Source organism: Hemiscyllium ocellatum, chromosome 49, assembly GCF_020745735.1.
Source record: "Hemiscyllium ocellatum isolate sHemOce1 chromosome 49, sHemOce1.pat.X.cur, whole genome shotgun sequence".
Taxonomy (NCBI): domain Eukaryota; kingdom Metazoa; phylum Chordata; class Chondrichthyes; order Orectolobiformes; family Hemiscylliidae; genus Hemiscyllium; species Hemiscyllium ocellatum.
In genome coordinates, this window is record NC_083449.1 from 9,301,033 (window position 1) to 9,317,162 (window position 16,130).

Below are 16,130 nucleotides of genomic sequence, written 5' to 3' on the forward strand. Positions count from 1 at the left end.
CACTGTAAGGTGAGCCTCACACAAATTTTTTTTCGGATTGTAATTTTGGCTCAAATGTAAAGTGCTTCCATTTGTAAAGTTCACCTCATCCTAAACTGGACCTCTTCCTAAACTGTGCTTCATACTAAACTAGGCCAAATGTCACATTAGGCCTCATTGTAAATTGAGTAAAAAGTGAGGTCTGCAGATGCTGGAGATCAGAACTGAAAATGTGTTGCTGGTTAAAGCACAGCAGGTCAGGCAGCATCCAAGGAACAGGAAATTCGACGTTTCGGGCCAGAGCCCTGCATCAGGAATTCCTGATGCAGGGCTCTGGCCCGAAACGTCGAATTTCCTGTTCCTTGGATGCTGCCTGACCTGCTGTGCTTTAACCAGCAACACATTTTCAGCTCATTGTAAATTGGGCCAGATATTACCTTGGGACTCATCCTAAACTGCACCTCATTCTACGCTAAGTGTCATTTCAAATTGAGCCGCATTGGAGACTGGGCCCATCCTAAATTAGGACTCACTATACACTTTTGCACCACATAAACTGGGCCTCATCCAAAATTGGACTCAGCCTAAAAAGGGCCATATCCCAAACTGTGACTCATCCTAAACTGGGTGAAAGTGAGGACTGCAGATGCTGGAGATCAGAGTCTAGCTTGGAGTGTTGCTGGAAAAGAATGGCAGGTCAGTCCACACCTGAGGAGCAGGAAAAATCGACATTTTGGGCAAAAGCCCTTCCTCAGGAATTGACGATGAAGGGCATTTGCCCAAAACATTAATTTTCCTGGTACTCGGATGCTGCCTGACATGCTGTGCTTTTCCACACCACTCTAATCTAGACTCCCCCTAAACTGGGCTACATCCCGAACGAGGCCTTATCTGAAACTGGGTCACATCCCAAACTGGGCCTCTCCCTAAATTGAGCCTCATCCCAAACTTGTCCTCACCATTACCATGGGCCACTTTCCAAACAGGGCCTCACCCTAAACCGGGCCACATCGCAAACTGAGCCTAATTGTAGACAGGGAACAGATTCCCAACTGAGGCTCTCCCTAAACTGGGCCACATCCCAAACTGGATCTCACTCTAAACTGTGCCACATTCCAAACTGGGCCTCAACCTAAACTGAGAGAAAATGAGGACTGCTGGAGTACCAGAGTTGAAATATGCGGGGCTGGAAAAACACAGCAGACGAGGCAGCATTCGAGGAGCAGGGGAATCGACGTTTCATGCATAAGCCCTTCTTCAGGAATGAGGCTGGTGTGCCAAGCGGGCTGAGATAAAAGGAAGGAATTTGGGAGAGGGGCGCTAGGAATATGATAGGTGGAAGGAGGCGAAGGTGAGGGTGATAGGCCGGAGAGGGGCTGAGGGCAGAGAGGTCAGGAAGAAGACTGCAGGTCAAGAGGGCAGTGTTGAATCCGAGGGTTGAGACTGAGATAAGGTGGGTGGAGGAGAAATGAGAAAGCTGGGGAAATCTACATTCATCCCATGTGGTTGGAGGACTGCCAGGCGGAAGATGAGGTGCTCTTTCTCCAGGCGTCATGCGGCCAGGGTCTGGCGATGGAGGAGGCCAAGGACGTGCATGTCATTGGCAGAGTGGGAGGGGGAGCTAAAGTGTTCAGCCACGGAGGATGATACGATGTATCCGGGAGGTTGGTGGGGTGGAAGGTGAGGACCAGTGGGGTTCTGTCCTGGTGGCAATTGGAGGGGCGGAGTTCAAGGGCAGAGGTGCAGGAAGTGGAGGAGAGCATCGTCGACCACGCCAGAGGGGAAATTGCGGTCTTTGAAGAAGGAGGCCATTTGAGTTGTTCGGTAGTGGAATTGTTCTTCCTGGGTGCAGATGCGGTGGAGGAGGAGGAATTGGGTCCTCCTGGGAGCAGATGTGGCGGAGGCGGAGGAATTCAACTTAAAGTGGGTGGCATCTGAGACTGGACCTGACACTAAACTAGGCCACATCCCAAATTGGGTCTCAATCAAAACTGGGCCACATTCCAAACTGGGCCACTTTCAAAACAGGGCCTCAACCTAAATTGGGCCACATCCCAAATAGCGCCTCACCCTAAACTGGGCCCAATCCAAAATGGGGATCACTCTAAACTATGCCACATCCCAAAGTGAGACTCACCCTAAACTGGGTCACAGCCCAAACTGAATCTCACACGAAACTGGGCCAGATCACAAACTGGGCCTCACCCTGAACCAGGCTACATCCTAAACTGGGCATCAAGATAAACTGGGCAACATCCAAGCCTGGGCCTCACTGTAAGGTGAGCCTCACACAATTTTTTTTTAGATCGTAATTTTGGCCCAAATGTAAGTGCACCCATTCGCAAAGTTGACCTCATCCTAAACTAGACCTCTTCCTAAACTATGCCTCATAGTAAACTCGGCCAAATGTCACACTGGGCCTCATTGTAAATTGGACCAGATATTACACTGGGACTTATTCTAAACTGCACCTCATTTATGCTGGGTGTCATTCCAAATTGAGCCTCATCGGAGACTGGGCCCATCCTAAATTAGGACTCACCATAAACTTTTGCACCACATAAACTGGGCCTCATCAAAAACCAAACCTCATACTAAACTGAACCTCACCTTAAACTGGGCCACATCCTGAACTGGACCACATGCCAATCGAGGCCTTTTCCTAAACTGGGTCACATCTCACCTGTGCCTCACCCTAAAGTGGGCTTCATCCCAAATTGGGTCTTCACTGTAATGTAGGCCACCTCCCAAAGTGGGCCTCATCCTACACTGGGCCACATTCCAAACTAGGTCTCACATTATAATGGGCCACATCATAAACTGGTCCTCACCCTAAACTGTCCCACATCCAAAACTGGGCCTAATCCTGAACTGGGACTCAGCCTAAACTAGGCAAAAGTGAGCACTGCAGATGCAGGAAATCAAGTTGAGATTAGAGTGTTGCTGGAAATGCACAACATGCCAGGCAGCATCCAAGGAGCAGGAAAATTGGGCAAAATCCCTTCATCAGGAATGATAATAAAGAGCTTTTGCCTGAAATGTCGATTTTCCTGATCCTCGGATGCTGCCTGACATACTGTTCTTTACCAGCACCACTAAACCAGACTCACCCCAAAAAGGGGCCACATCCCAAACTGGGCCTTTCCCTAAACTGAGCTTCAACCCAAACTGGTCCTCAATATACAATGGGCCATAATCCAAACAGGGACTCAGCATATGGGCGGCACGGTGGCACAGTGGTCAGCACTGCTGCCTCACAGCGCCTGAGACCCGGGTTCAATTCCCAACTCAGGCGACTGACTGTGTGGAGTTTGCACGTTCTCCCCGTGTCTGCGTGGGTTTCCTCCGGGTGCTCCGGTTTCCTCCCACAGTCCAAAGATGTGCGGGTCAGGTGAATTGGCCATGCTAAATTGCCCATAGTGTTAGGTAAGGGGTAAATGTAGGGGTATGGGTGGGTTGCGCTTCGGCGGGTCGGTGTGGACTTGTTGGGCCGAAGGGCCTGTTTCCACACTGTAAGTAATCTAATCTATAGCTGAAAATGTGTTGCTGGTTAAAGCACAGCAGGTCAGGCAGCATCCAAGGAACAGGAAATTCGACGTTTCGGGCCAGAGCCCTTCATCCATTCACCCTTGGATGCTGCCTGACCTGCTGTGCTTTAACCAGCAACACATTTTCAGCTCTGATCTCCAGCATCTGCAGACCTCACTTTTTACTCAGGGACTCAGCATAAACTAGGCGACATCACAAACTGAGATTCATTATAGACTGGGACATAACCCATAGTGGGCCTCAATCAAAACTGAGCCACATCCCAAACTGGGCCTCACACTAAACTAGACCACATCTGAAAGTGGGCCTCAACCAAAACTGGACCACATTCCAAACAGGCTCTCAACCTAAACTGGTCCACATTCCAAAGTGAGCCACACCCTAAACCGAGCCACATCTGAAACCGGTCCGCACCCTTAACTGGGCCTCATCCCAAATTGGGGCTTCACACTAAACCAGGCCATATTCAAAAGTGAGCCTCACCCTAAACTGGGCCACATCTCAAACTGGGTCTCACCCTAAAATGTACATCCAAAAGTCGGACACAGCCTAAACTGTGCCACATTCCAAGTTGTGCCTCACCCTAAGCTGGGCCTCATCCTAAACTGTGTGAAATAGAGGACTGCAGAATCTGGAGATCAGAATCTAGATTGGTGTGTTGTTGGAAAAGCACGGCAGGTCAGTCCACATCAGAGGAGCAGGAAAAATCGACGTTTTGGGCAAAAGCCCTTCATCAGGAAATGATGATGAAGGGCATTTGCCCAAAACATTGATTTTCCTGCTACTCAGATGCTGCCTGACATGCAGTGCTTTTCCAGTAACACACCGACCTAGACACACCCTAAACTGGGATACATCCCAAACTGGGCCTAAATTGGGCCTCATCCCAAATTTGTCCTCACCATTACCTGGGCCACTTTCCCAACAGGGCATCACCCTAAACTGGGCCACATCACAAACGGGATCTCATTGTAAACTGTGCCACATTCCAAACAGGGCCTTAACCTAAACTGGGCTGCATCTGAGACTGGGCCTCACACTAAACTAGACCACAGCCCAAAGAGGTTGTCAACCAAAATGGGCCTCAACCTAAACTGGACCACATCCCAACTTTTCCAAACCTAAACTAGGCCAATTTTGAAACTGGATCTCAAACTAAACTAGGCCTCATCCCAAACTGGGCCTCACCCTGAATTAGGCTACCCCCTATAATGGGCAACATCCCAACCTGGAGCTCACTGTAAGGTGAGCCACACACAATTTTTTTTTCAGATAGTAAATTTGGCCCAAATGTAAAGTGCACCCATTTGTAAACTTGACCTCATCCTAAACCGGACCAGGATTGGTGACGATTCGCCGTGGCACATTCAGCGCTGCCGATTAGCCACTGCGGTTCGTCACCAGTGTTTGTCCACTGGGGTTGTTTGACCTCTGGAGACTATTCGCCACTGGAAATATATATATGTAGTGATTGTTTTCCCTCCCATCTGTTCTTTCATACTTCTCAGTCCCCTTTATTTATACAAATACAAATTACATATTGATAAAAAAGATGAAATAAATATGATTTTATTGATTTATACATAAAAATGAGTTACAAACACTTGTGGTGGTGAATCATCCTTAGCGGCCAATGGGGGTGGCTAAGCGTCCTCGGCAGTGAAAGGGCAGTGGCTAATCAGCGGTGGCGAATCGGCTGCGGCGAATGCTCCCATCGCGACTGGACCTCATCCTACATTGTGCTTCATTTTAAACTAGGTCAGATGTCACACTTTGCCTCATCCTAAATTGTGCCAGATATTACAGTGGGCCTCATCCTAAACTGCACCTCATACAAAGCTGGGTGCCATCCAAAATTGCACCTCATCGGAGATTGGGCCCATCCTAAATTGGGACTGAGTACAAACCATGACAAAACTTAAACCGGGCCACATCCAAAAGTGGGTCTTATCCCAAACCAGGCCTCATACTAAACTCAACCTCATCTTAATCTGGGCCTCATCCTGAACTGAGCCATATCCCAAACTGGTTCTCACCCTAAACTGGGCCTAATCCCAAATTGGGGTTTCACTCTAAACCAAGCCACATCCCAAAATGGGCCTCATCCCAAACTGGGCCTCATCCTTGACTGGGCCTCATCAAAAACAGGGCGTCATCCTAAATTGGGCCTCGCCCTAAACTGAGCTGAATTCCAAAGAGGGCCTCGCCCTAAACTGTCCCCCATCCCAAAGTGAGGCTGACCCTAAACTGGGCCATAGCCCAAACTTGGCCTCAAACTAAACCTAGACACATCCCAAACTTAATCTCACTCAAAACTGGGCCAGATCCCAATGAGTGCCTCAACCTGAACTGGGCCACATCCCAAACTGGGACAATCTGTTTTTCAGATTGTAAACTTGGCCCAAATGTAAAGTGGGTCCCTTCGTAAAATGGGCCGCATCCTAAACTTAGCCTTCTTCTAAAACTAGGCCAGTTCAGACACTGGGCCTCATCCTAAATCGGGCCGAATATTACACTGGGTCTCATCCTTAACCACACCTCATTTTACATTGGGCGTCAATCTAAATTGAGCCTCATTAGAGACTGGGCCCATCCTAAACTGGGACTCACTATAAACCTTACCACAGCTTAACTTGGGCCTCATCCAAAAGTGGATCTCTTCCCAAACTAAGCCTCATACTAAACTAGAACTCATCTAAAACTGGGCCTCATCCTGAACTGGGACTCAGATTAAAATGGGCTATATACCATTTAGGGTGTTACGTACATTAGTCAGAGGAAATGGGTCTGGGTGGGTTACCCTTCAGAGAGTAGGAGTGGACTTGTTGGGCCAAAGGGCGGGTTTCACCACTAGGGAACCTAATCTAATCTAAACTGCACCTCATCCTAAACTTGGCCTCCATCTAAAACTAGACCAGATGTCACAATGGGCCTCACCCTAAATCGGGCTGGATATTACCCTGGGCCTCATCCTAAACCGCGCCTCATTCTACGCTGGGTATCAGCTTAAATTGAGCCTCATTGGAGGCTGGGCCCATCCTAAATTGGGACTCACTATAAAACCTTGCCACAACTTAACCTGGGCCTCATCCAAAAGTGGGTCTCATCCCAAACGAAAGCCTCATACTAAACTGGACCTCATCACAAATTGGGCCTCACACTAAACTAGGCCACATCTCAAACTAGGCTTCACCCTCAGCTTAGCCACATGACAAAATATGCCTCAAACTAAACTGAGCTTCATTCCAAATTGGGTATGTAGTCCCAAAGTGGGCCTCACCCTAAACTGGGCCACATCCCAAATTGGGCTTCACGTTAAACTGGACCACATCACAAACTGAGCCTCACCCTAAAATGTACCACATACAAAACTGGCCTTCAACCTAAACTGGGCCACATCCCAAACTAGGCCTCACCCTAAACTGGGCCGCATTCCAAACTAGGCCTCACCCTAAACTGGGCCGCATTCCAAATTGGGTCTCATCCTAAACTGGGCCTCACCCTAAACTGGGCCTCACCCTAAACTGGGTGAATTTGAGGACTGCAGATGCTGAAAATTAGAGTCTAGATTCAGTGTTGCTGGAAAAGCACAGCAGGACAGGCAGCATCCGAGGATCAGGAAAATCGACGGTTGGGTAAAAGCCCTTCATCAGGAATGATGATGAAGGGCTTTCATCATCATGCTCCTCAGATGCTATCTGACCTGCTGTGCTTTTCCAGCACCACTCTAATCTAGACTCACCCTAAACTGGGACATATCCCAAATGAAGCCTTATCCTAAACTGGGCCACATCACAAACTGAGCTTCATTATAGACTGGGACACATTCTATGCTGGGCCTCACACGAAACTGGGCCTCACCCTAAATTGGGCCACATCCGAGACTAGGCCACATCCCAAATTTGGCATCACCCTAAGCGAGGTCACATCCCAAACTGGATCTCACTCTAAACTGAGCCACATCCTAAACTGGGACTCAATCTAAACTGGGCCGCATCAGAGACTGGGCCTCACACTAAACTAGGTCACATCTCATATTGGATTCTCATTCTAAACTGAGCCACATTCCAAATTGCGCCTCAACTTAAACTGGGCCACATCCCAAAATGGGACCTCACTCTAAACTGGGCTGCATTCCAAACTGGGTGGGCCTCACCCTAAACTGGGCCACAACTCAAACTGGATCTCACCTTAAACTGGGCCAGATCCCAAACTGGGCCTCCCCCTGAACTAGGCTACATCCGAAACTGGGCATCAATATAAACTGGGCCACATCCCAATCTGTGCCTGAGTGTAAGGTGAGCCTCGCAGAATTTTTTTTTTTAGATCGTAATTTTGGCCCAAATGTAAAGTGCACCCATTCGTAAGTTTGACCTCATCCTAAACTGGACTTCATCATACACTGTGCTTCCTTCTAAACAGGGCCAGATGTCACACTTGGCCTCCTCCTAAATTGGGTCAGATATTACACTAGGCCTCATCCTAAACTGCACCTCATACAAAGCTGGGTATCATCCAAAATTGACCCTCATCGGAGACCAGGCCCATCTTAGATTGGGACTCAGTATAAACCGTGCCTCGTCCAAAAGTGTGTCTCATCCCAAACCAGGCCTCATACTAAACTGGACCTCATCTTGAACTGGGACTCACCCTAAATTGGGCCACATCCCAAATGAGGCCTTATCCTAACCTGGGCCACATCCCAGACTGGTCCTCATCGTAAACTGAGTCACCTCCGAAACTGATCCTCACCCTAAACAGAGGCACATCACAAACTGTACCTCAACCTAAATTGGGCAACATCCCAAATTAGACTGCACACTAACAATTGGCCACATTCCAAATTGGTCTCATTCTAAACTGTGACACATCCCAAACTGGGCCGCACCCTAACATGGGCCATATTCCAAACAAGGCCTTATCCTAAACTGGGCTACATCTCAAATTGTGCCTCACCCTGAAGTGAGCAACATTCCAAACTGGGCCTCACCCTAAACTGGGTTACATCCCAAAGTGAGTCTCATTCTAAACTGTGCCATATCCCAAACTGGGCTTCAGCCTAAGCTGGGCCATATCCCCAACCAGGCCTCACCCTACATTGGGCTACATCACAAACTGCATTCATTATAGATTGGACACATCCCATATTTGGACTCACTCTAAACTGGGCCACATCCCAAAGTGGGCGTCAACCTAAACTAGGTCACATCCCAAAGTGGGCCTCACCCTAACCTGGACCAAATTCCAAACTGGGCCTCAAACTAAACTGGGCCAAATTCCAAATTGGGCCGCACCCTAAACTGGGCCGCATTCCAAACTGGGCCTCACCCTAAACTCAGCCACATCCCTAAGTGAGCCCCACCCTAAACTGGGCCACATTCCAAAGTGAGCCGTACCGTAAACTGGGTCTCCCACACATTTTGTCCAGATTGTAAACTTGGCCCAAATGTAAAGTGGGTCCCTTAGTAAATCTGCCTCACCTAAACTGGACATCATCCTTAGTTGGGCCTCATTCTAAACTAGGCTAGATGTCACACTGGGCCACATCCTAAATTGGGCTGGATATAGAACATAGCACGGTGGCACAGTGGTTAGCACTGCTGCCTCACAGCGCCAGGGACCTGGGTTCAATTCCCGCCTCAGGCGACTGACTGTGTGGAGTTTGCACATTCTCCCCGTGTCTGCGTGGGTTTCCTCCGGGTGCTCCGGTTTCCTCCCACAGTCCAAAGATGTGCGGGTCAGGTGAATTGGCCATGCTAAATTGCCTGTAGTGTTAGGTAAGGGGTATATGTAGGGGTATGGGTGGGTTGCGCTTCGGCGGGTCGGTGTGGACTTGTTGGGCCGAAGGGCCTGTTTCCACACTGTAAGTCTAATCTTAAGAACAATACAGCGCAGGACAGGCCCTTCAGCCCTCAATGTTGCGCCGACCTGTGAACTATTCTCAGCTCGTCCCCCTACACTATTCCATCATCATACACGTGCTTATCCAAGGATTGTTTAAGTCTCCCTAATGTGGCTTAGTTACATTGGCTGAGTTGACTACATCAGCAGGTAGGGCATTCCACACCCTTACCACTCTCTGAATAAAGAACCTGTCTCTGACGTCTGTCTTAAATCTATCAACACTCAAATTTGTAGTTATGGCCCCTTGTACAAGCTGACATCATCATCCTTGGAAAAAGACTTTCACTGTCTACCTCATCTAATCCTCTGATCATTTGGTGTGTCTCTATCAAAGCCCCTCTTAGCCTTCTTCTTGCCAATGAGAACAGACCCAAGTCTCTCAGCTGTTCCTCATAAGATCTTCCCTCCAGACCAGGCAGCATCCTGGTAAATCTCCTCTGCACCCTCCCCAATGCTTTCACATCCTTCCCAAAATATGCCGAACAGAACTGTACACAATATTCTAAGTATGGCTGCATTAGCGTTTTGTATGGTTGCAGTATGATATTGCAGCTCTGGAACTCAATCCCTCTACCACTGAAGTCTAACATGCTGTCTGTCTTCTTAACAGCACTATCAACCTGGGTGACAACTTTCAGGGATCTATGTACATGGACTCCAAGATCCCTCTGTACATCCACACTACCAAGAATATTTCTATTGACCCTGTACTCTGTCTTGCTGTTATTCTTCCCAAAGTGAATCACCTCACATTTAGTTGCACTGAAATCCATTTGCCACCTCTCAGCCCAATTCTGCAGTTTATCCAAGTCCACCTACAACCTGTAACATTCTTCCAAACTGTCCACTACTCCAACCAGATTGTCCAACCAGAGGGGAGGCCATATTGGATTTGGTACTCGGTAATGAACCGGGACAAGTGATGGGCTTGTTAGTGGGTGAACATTTTGGTGATGGTGACCACAATTCTGTGACTTTCACCTTGGTTATGGAGAGAGATAGGTGCGCACAACAGGATAGATTTTACAATTCGGGGAAGGGAAATTACGATGCTGTAAGACAGGATTTGAGGAGCATAAGTTGGGAGCATAGGCTGTCAGGGAAGGATGTGGTGGAAATGTGGAACTTCTTCAAGGAGCAGATACGACATGTACTTGATATGTATGTACCTATCAGGCAGGAAAGAAATGGTCGTGTGAGGGAGCCTTGGTTGACGAGGGAGGTTGAATGTCTAGTAAAGAGGAAGAAGGAGGCTTACATAAGGTTGAGGAAACAGGGTTCAGACAGAGCAGTGGAGGGATACAGGATAGCCAGAAGGGACCTGAAGAAAGGGATTAGGAGAGCTAAGAGAGGGCATGAAAAATCCTTGGCAGATAGGATCAAGGATAACCCCAAGGCATTTTATGCGTATGTGAGAAACATGAGAATGACGAGAATGAGGGTAGGTCCGATCAAGGACAGTAGTGGGAGATTGTGTATTGAGTCGGAAGAGATAGGAGAGGTCTTGAATGAGTACTTTGCTTCAGTATTTGCGAACGAGAGGGACCATATTGTTGAAGAGGAGAGTGTGAAACGGACTGGTAAGCTAGAAGAGATACTTGTTAGGAAGGAAGATGTGTTGGACATTTTGAACAACTTGAGGATAGACAAGTCCCCCGGGCCTGACGGGATATATCCTAGGATTATGTGGGAAGCAAGAGAGGAAATTGCATACCGTTGGCAATGATCTTTTCGTCTTCACTGTCAACGGGGGTGGTACCAGGGGACTGGAGAGGAGCGAATGTTGTGCCCCTGTTCAAAAAAGGGAATAGGGATAAGCCCGGGAATTACAGGCCAGTTAGTCTTACTTCTGTGGTAGGCAAAGTAATGGAAAGGGTACTGAGGGATAGGATTTATGAGTATCTGGAAAGACACTGCTTGATTAGGGACAGCCAGCATGGATTTGTGAAGGGTAGGTCTTGCCTTACAAGTCTTATTGAATTCTTTGAGGAGGTGACCAAGCATCTGGATGAGGGTAGAGCAGTGGATGTAGTGTACATGGATTTTAGTAAGGCATTTGATAAGGTTCCCCATGGTAGGCTTATGCGGAAAGTCAGGAGGCATGGGATAGAGGGAAATTTGGCCAATTGGATAGAAAACTGGCTAACCGGTCGAAGTCAGAGAGTGGTGGTAGATGGTAAATATTCAGCCTGGAGCCCAGTTACAAGTGGAGTTCTGCAGGGATCAGTTCTGGGTCCTCTGCTGTTTGTAATTTTTATTAATGACTTGGATGAGGGAGTCGAAGGGTGGGTCAGTAAATTTGCAGATGATACGAAGATTGGTGCAGTTGTGGACAGTGAGGAGGGCGGTTGTTGGCTGCAAAGGGACTTAGATATGATGCAGAGCTGGGCTGAGGAGTGGCAGATGGAGTTCAACCCTGCCAAGTGTGAGGTTGTCCATTTTGGAAGAACAAATAAGAATGCGGAATACAGGGTTAACGGTAGGGTTCTTAGTCAGGTGGAAGAACAGAGGGATCTTGGGGTCTATGTACATAGATCTTTGAAAGTTGCCACTCAGGTGGATAGAGCTTGTAAGAAGGCCTATGGTGTATTAGCGTTCATTAGCAGAGGGATTGAATTCAAGAGTCGTGAAGTGATGTTGCAGCTGTACAGGGCTTTGGTTAGGCCACATTTGAAGAGGCTTTAGAGAGGGTGCAGAGAAGATTTACCAGGATGTTGCCTGGAATGGAGAATAGGTCGTACGAGGATAGGTTGAGAGTTGTCGGCCTTTTCTCGTTGGAATGGCGAAGGATGAGGGGTGACTTGATAGAGGTTTATAAGATGATCAGAGGAATAGATAGAGTAGACAGTCAGAAACTTTTTTCCCCGGGTACAGAGTGTTACAAGGGGACATAAATTTAAGGTGAAGGGTGGAAGGTATAGGGGAGATGTCAGGGGTGGGGGTTCTTTACCCAGAGAGTGGTGGGGGCATGGAATGCGCTGCCCGTGGGAGTGGTAGAGTCAGAATCATTGGCGACCTTTAAGCGGCAATTGGATAGGTACATGGATGGGTGCTTATTCTAGGATAGATGTTCGGCACAACATCGTGGGCCGAAGGGCCTGTTCTGTGCTGTATTGTTCTATGTTCTATGTTCCATTGACTTTAGTGCCATCTGCAAATTTACTAATCCATCCACCTACGCCTGCGTCTAAGTCATTTATAAAAAAAAAATCACAAACAGCAGTGGTCCCAAAACAGATCCTTGTGGCACACCACTAGTAACTGGACTCCAGGGTGAATATTTTCCATCAACTACCACTCGCTGTCTTCTTTCAGAAAGCCAGTTTCTAATCCAAACTGCTAAATTGCCCTCAATCCCGTGCCTCTGCATTTTCTCCAACAGCCTACCATGTGGAACCTTATCAAAGGTTTTACTGAAGTCTATGTATACCATGTCAACTGCCCTACCCTCATCTACATGCTTGGTCACCTTCTCAAAAAAAAATCAATGAGGTTTGTGAGACACGACCTGTCCTTGACGAAACCATGTTTTCTGTCTGAAATCAAATTGTTGCTTGCTAGATGATTATAAATCCTAATCTCTTATAATCCTATCCAAAACCTTCCCAACAATAGATGTAAGGCTCATTAGTCTATAATTACCTGGGTTACTTCTACTGCCCTTCTTGAACAAGGACACAACATTTGCAATCCTCCAGTTCTCTGGTACTAAACCTGTAGACAATGATGACTCAAATATCAAAACCAAAAGGCTCTGCTATCTCCTCCCTAGCTTCCCAGAGAATCCTTGGATAAATCCCATCCAGGCCAGGGTACTTATCTACTTTCACTCCTTCTAGAATTGCTAACATCTGTTTGTAACTAACCTTGATCCTTTCTAGTCTAATATCTCGTACATCATTCTTGTCCTCTACAATATTCTCCTTTTCCTGAGTGAACACCAATGAGAAATGTTCGTTTAGCCCCTCTCTGATCTCCAAAGGGTTTCACACTCAACTTCCCACTTCTGTCTTTGACTGGCCTTATTCCTACGCGAATCATCCTTTTATTCCTCACGTACCTGTAGAAAACTTTAGGGTTCTCCTTTATTCTATTTGCTAAAGACTGCTCATGTCCTCTCTTTGCTCTTCTTAACTCTCTCTTTAAATCCTTCCTAGCTGATCTGTAACTCTCCATCACCTCACCTGAACCATCCTGCCTCATCAACACATCAGCCTCCTTCTTCTGCTGAAGAAGAGATGCAATTTCTGTAGTAAACCACAGTTCGCTTATCTTATCACTTCTTCCCTGCCTGACAGGGACATACCTATCAAGGACACGCAATATCTGTTCCTTAAACCAGCTCCACATTTCCATTGTCTGCATCCCCTGCATTTTGCTACCCCATTCTATGCATCCTAATTCTTGCCTACTCGCATTATAATTGCCCTTACCCCATGGATAACTCTGAACCTGTGGCATGTACTTTTCTCTTTCCATCACTAAACTAAACATAACTGAATTATGGTCACTCTCTCCAAAATGTTCCCCTACAACTAAACCAAACACCTGGCCTGGCTCAATACCAAGCCCCAGATCCAGTGTGGCCTACCCTCTTGTCGGCCCTTCAACATACTGTGTCAGGAAACCCTCCTGTATACATTGAACAAAAACTGATCCATCCGACATACTAGAATTATAGCATTTCCATTCAACATTGGGGAAGTTAAAGTCCCCCATAATGACCACTTTGTTCCTTTCACTCCTCTCCTGAATAATTTTGCTAATCCTCTCTTCCACCTCCCTGGAACTCTGCAGAGGCTGATAAAAAAAACTCGAAGCAGTATGACCTCTCGTCTCCTGTTTCTCCTGTAGCTCACACTACCTCAGTAGTCGAGTTATCGTGAAAAGTTCTTTCAGCCACCATTAAACTATCCTTGACTAAAATCAGTTGAGGTCCTACGTATACATCTGGCCCTCCCAGCACGCTCTGCTATTTGAATAGAATCGGTTCCCTACTCTGTCACTGAGCATGTTAAATTTAGTGACTTTGCAACAGTCAGAGTGATCTTTCATTTCACGATTCTGTGTTCCAGATCCCCCTGGGAGTTTTGCCTTGCTGGTCGGAGGTTCTGCTGTTGCTGCTGTTCTCCTCATTGCTTTCCTGCTTCTGTTTGCTGTTTGCAAACTCCATCAGAAAGAACGAGTTCAGGACATCTCCAATTCCCAACCCAGCAGAGGTCAGTTTGTGACAGATCTCATGAGAGACAAAGGATACGTTTCCTTGTTTGGCTGCTGGTAAAAGTAGGGATCAGTGCTTGGTCTGCTATTGTTTGTCATATGTATGAAAACGATTTGGGAAACGTGGTCTGTACATTTGCAGATGGCACCAAAATTGGTGATCGAGTCAGCAGTGAGGAAGATAATGCAAGATTACTAAGAAACCTCGATCATTTTGGTCAATGGACTGAGGAGTGGAAAGTAAATGCAAGTTCAAACATTTTGGTAACACAAAGAAGGGCAAGACTTATATACTTAATAGTAGAGGCTACCTGCTGAGTTTCTCCACTGCTCTGTATTGGTCTCAGATCTCCAGAATCCTGCACTAGTTATTTCTTGAAACTTAAAAATTGTGTTCTTTGTTTTAGATGCCAGTGGCTCCATTTCTGGTGATTTTGTGTACTCTGTTGTTCAAGCGAAGAGGAAAGAAGAAGGTAATATGTTTCAAAATAGTTTTGCATTGCTCTGTCAGAAAGGAAACACAAGAATATATCATCTAGGAATGGGCTCCATATGACTATAGGAACAGAACTAGGTCATTCAGCTCATCAAGTCTGTTCCACTGTTCAACAAGATTGTGGCTGATCTGATTATCTTCAACTTTTATTGTCTCCCCATAGCCCTCAATGTTCCTTTCTGGTTAAGAATTTCAGCCTTGAATATATTTCATGATCCAGCCTCGACTGTCCTCTGATGTCAAGAATTCCACAGATTCATTCTCCTTGGCATGAAGAAATTCCTCCTCACCTCCGTCTTCAGTGGGTGCCCCCTTTTGTTCTGAGACAATGCCCTTCTGATCCCAGACTCACCCATACAAGGGGACACAACTTCTCTCTGAATTTCCCCTGTGAAGTCCCTTGAAGAATCTTCAGTAAGGTTGCCTCTTCTTCTAAACTTCAATCAGGACAATCCTAACCTACACCTTCATCGGACAAGTCCAAACTAGTTCCTCATTAGACAGTCCCTCTGTAGCTGAGATCATACCTTCTCTGAACTGCCTCCAATACCCAGCTTATCATTCCTCAGATACGGACCTCCAAAACTTTATATCCCAGGTATGGTCTGACTAGCGACTTGGACAGTTTTACTAGAAGCACCCCTACTTTTATAATGCCCTCTCTTCAAAATAAAGGCTGCATTCCATTTGCCTTTCCTACACACATTGGTGAGAAGAGGCAGACGATTTTCGGGAAAGGCTATGGAAATCTGAAGCATAAAGTGGCTTGGGAGTGCTATTTCAAGATTCTTTGCAGGTTAATAGGCAATTTCAGTTTGCAGTTACGAAGTCAAATGCAATGCTAACATTCATTTCAAGAGGGCTAGAATACAAGAGTAGGGACCTACTGCCGATGCTGTATAAAGTTCTGGTCAGACCGCAGTTGAAATATTATGAGCAGTTTTAGGTCCTGTATAGGAGGATCAGAGGAGGTTTACAAGAA

General features: G+C 46.9%; 1 protein-coding gene across 1 annotated transcript in view; it reads right to left on the reverse strand.

The window, feature by feature from the left end:
• Positions 1–16,130, reverse strand: part of LOC132837099 (uncharacterized) — a 489,878-nt gene that overhangs the window by 205,938 nt on the left and 267,810 nt on the right. The window lies entirely within an intron of this gene.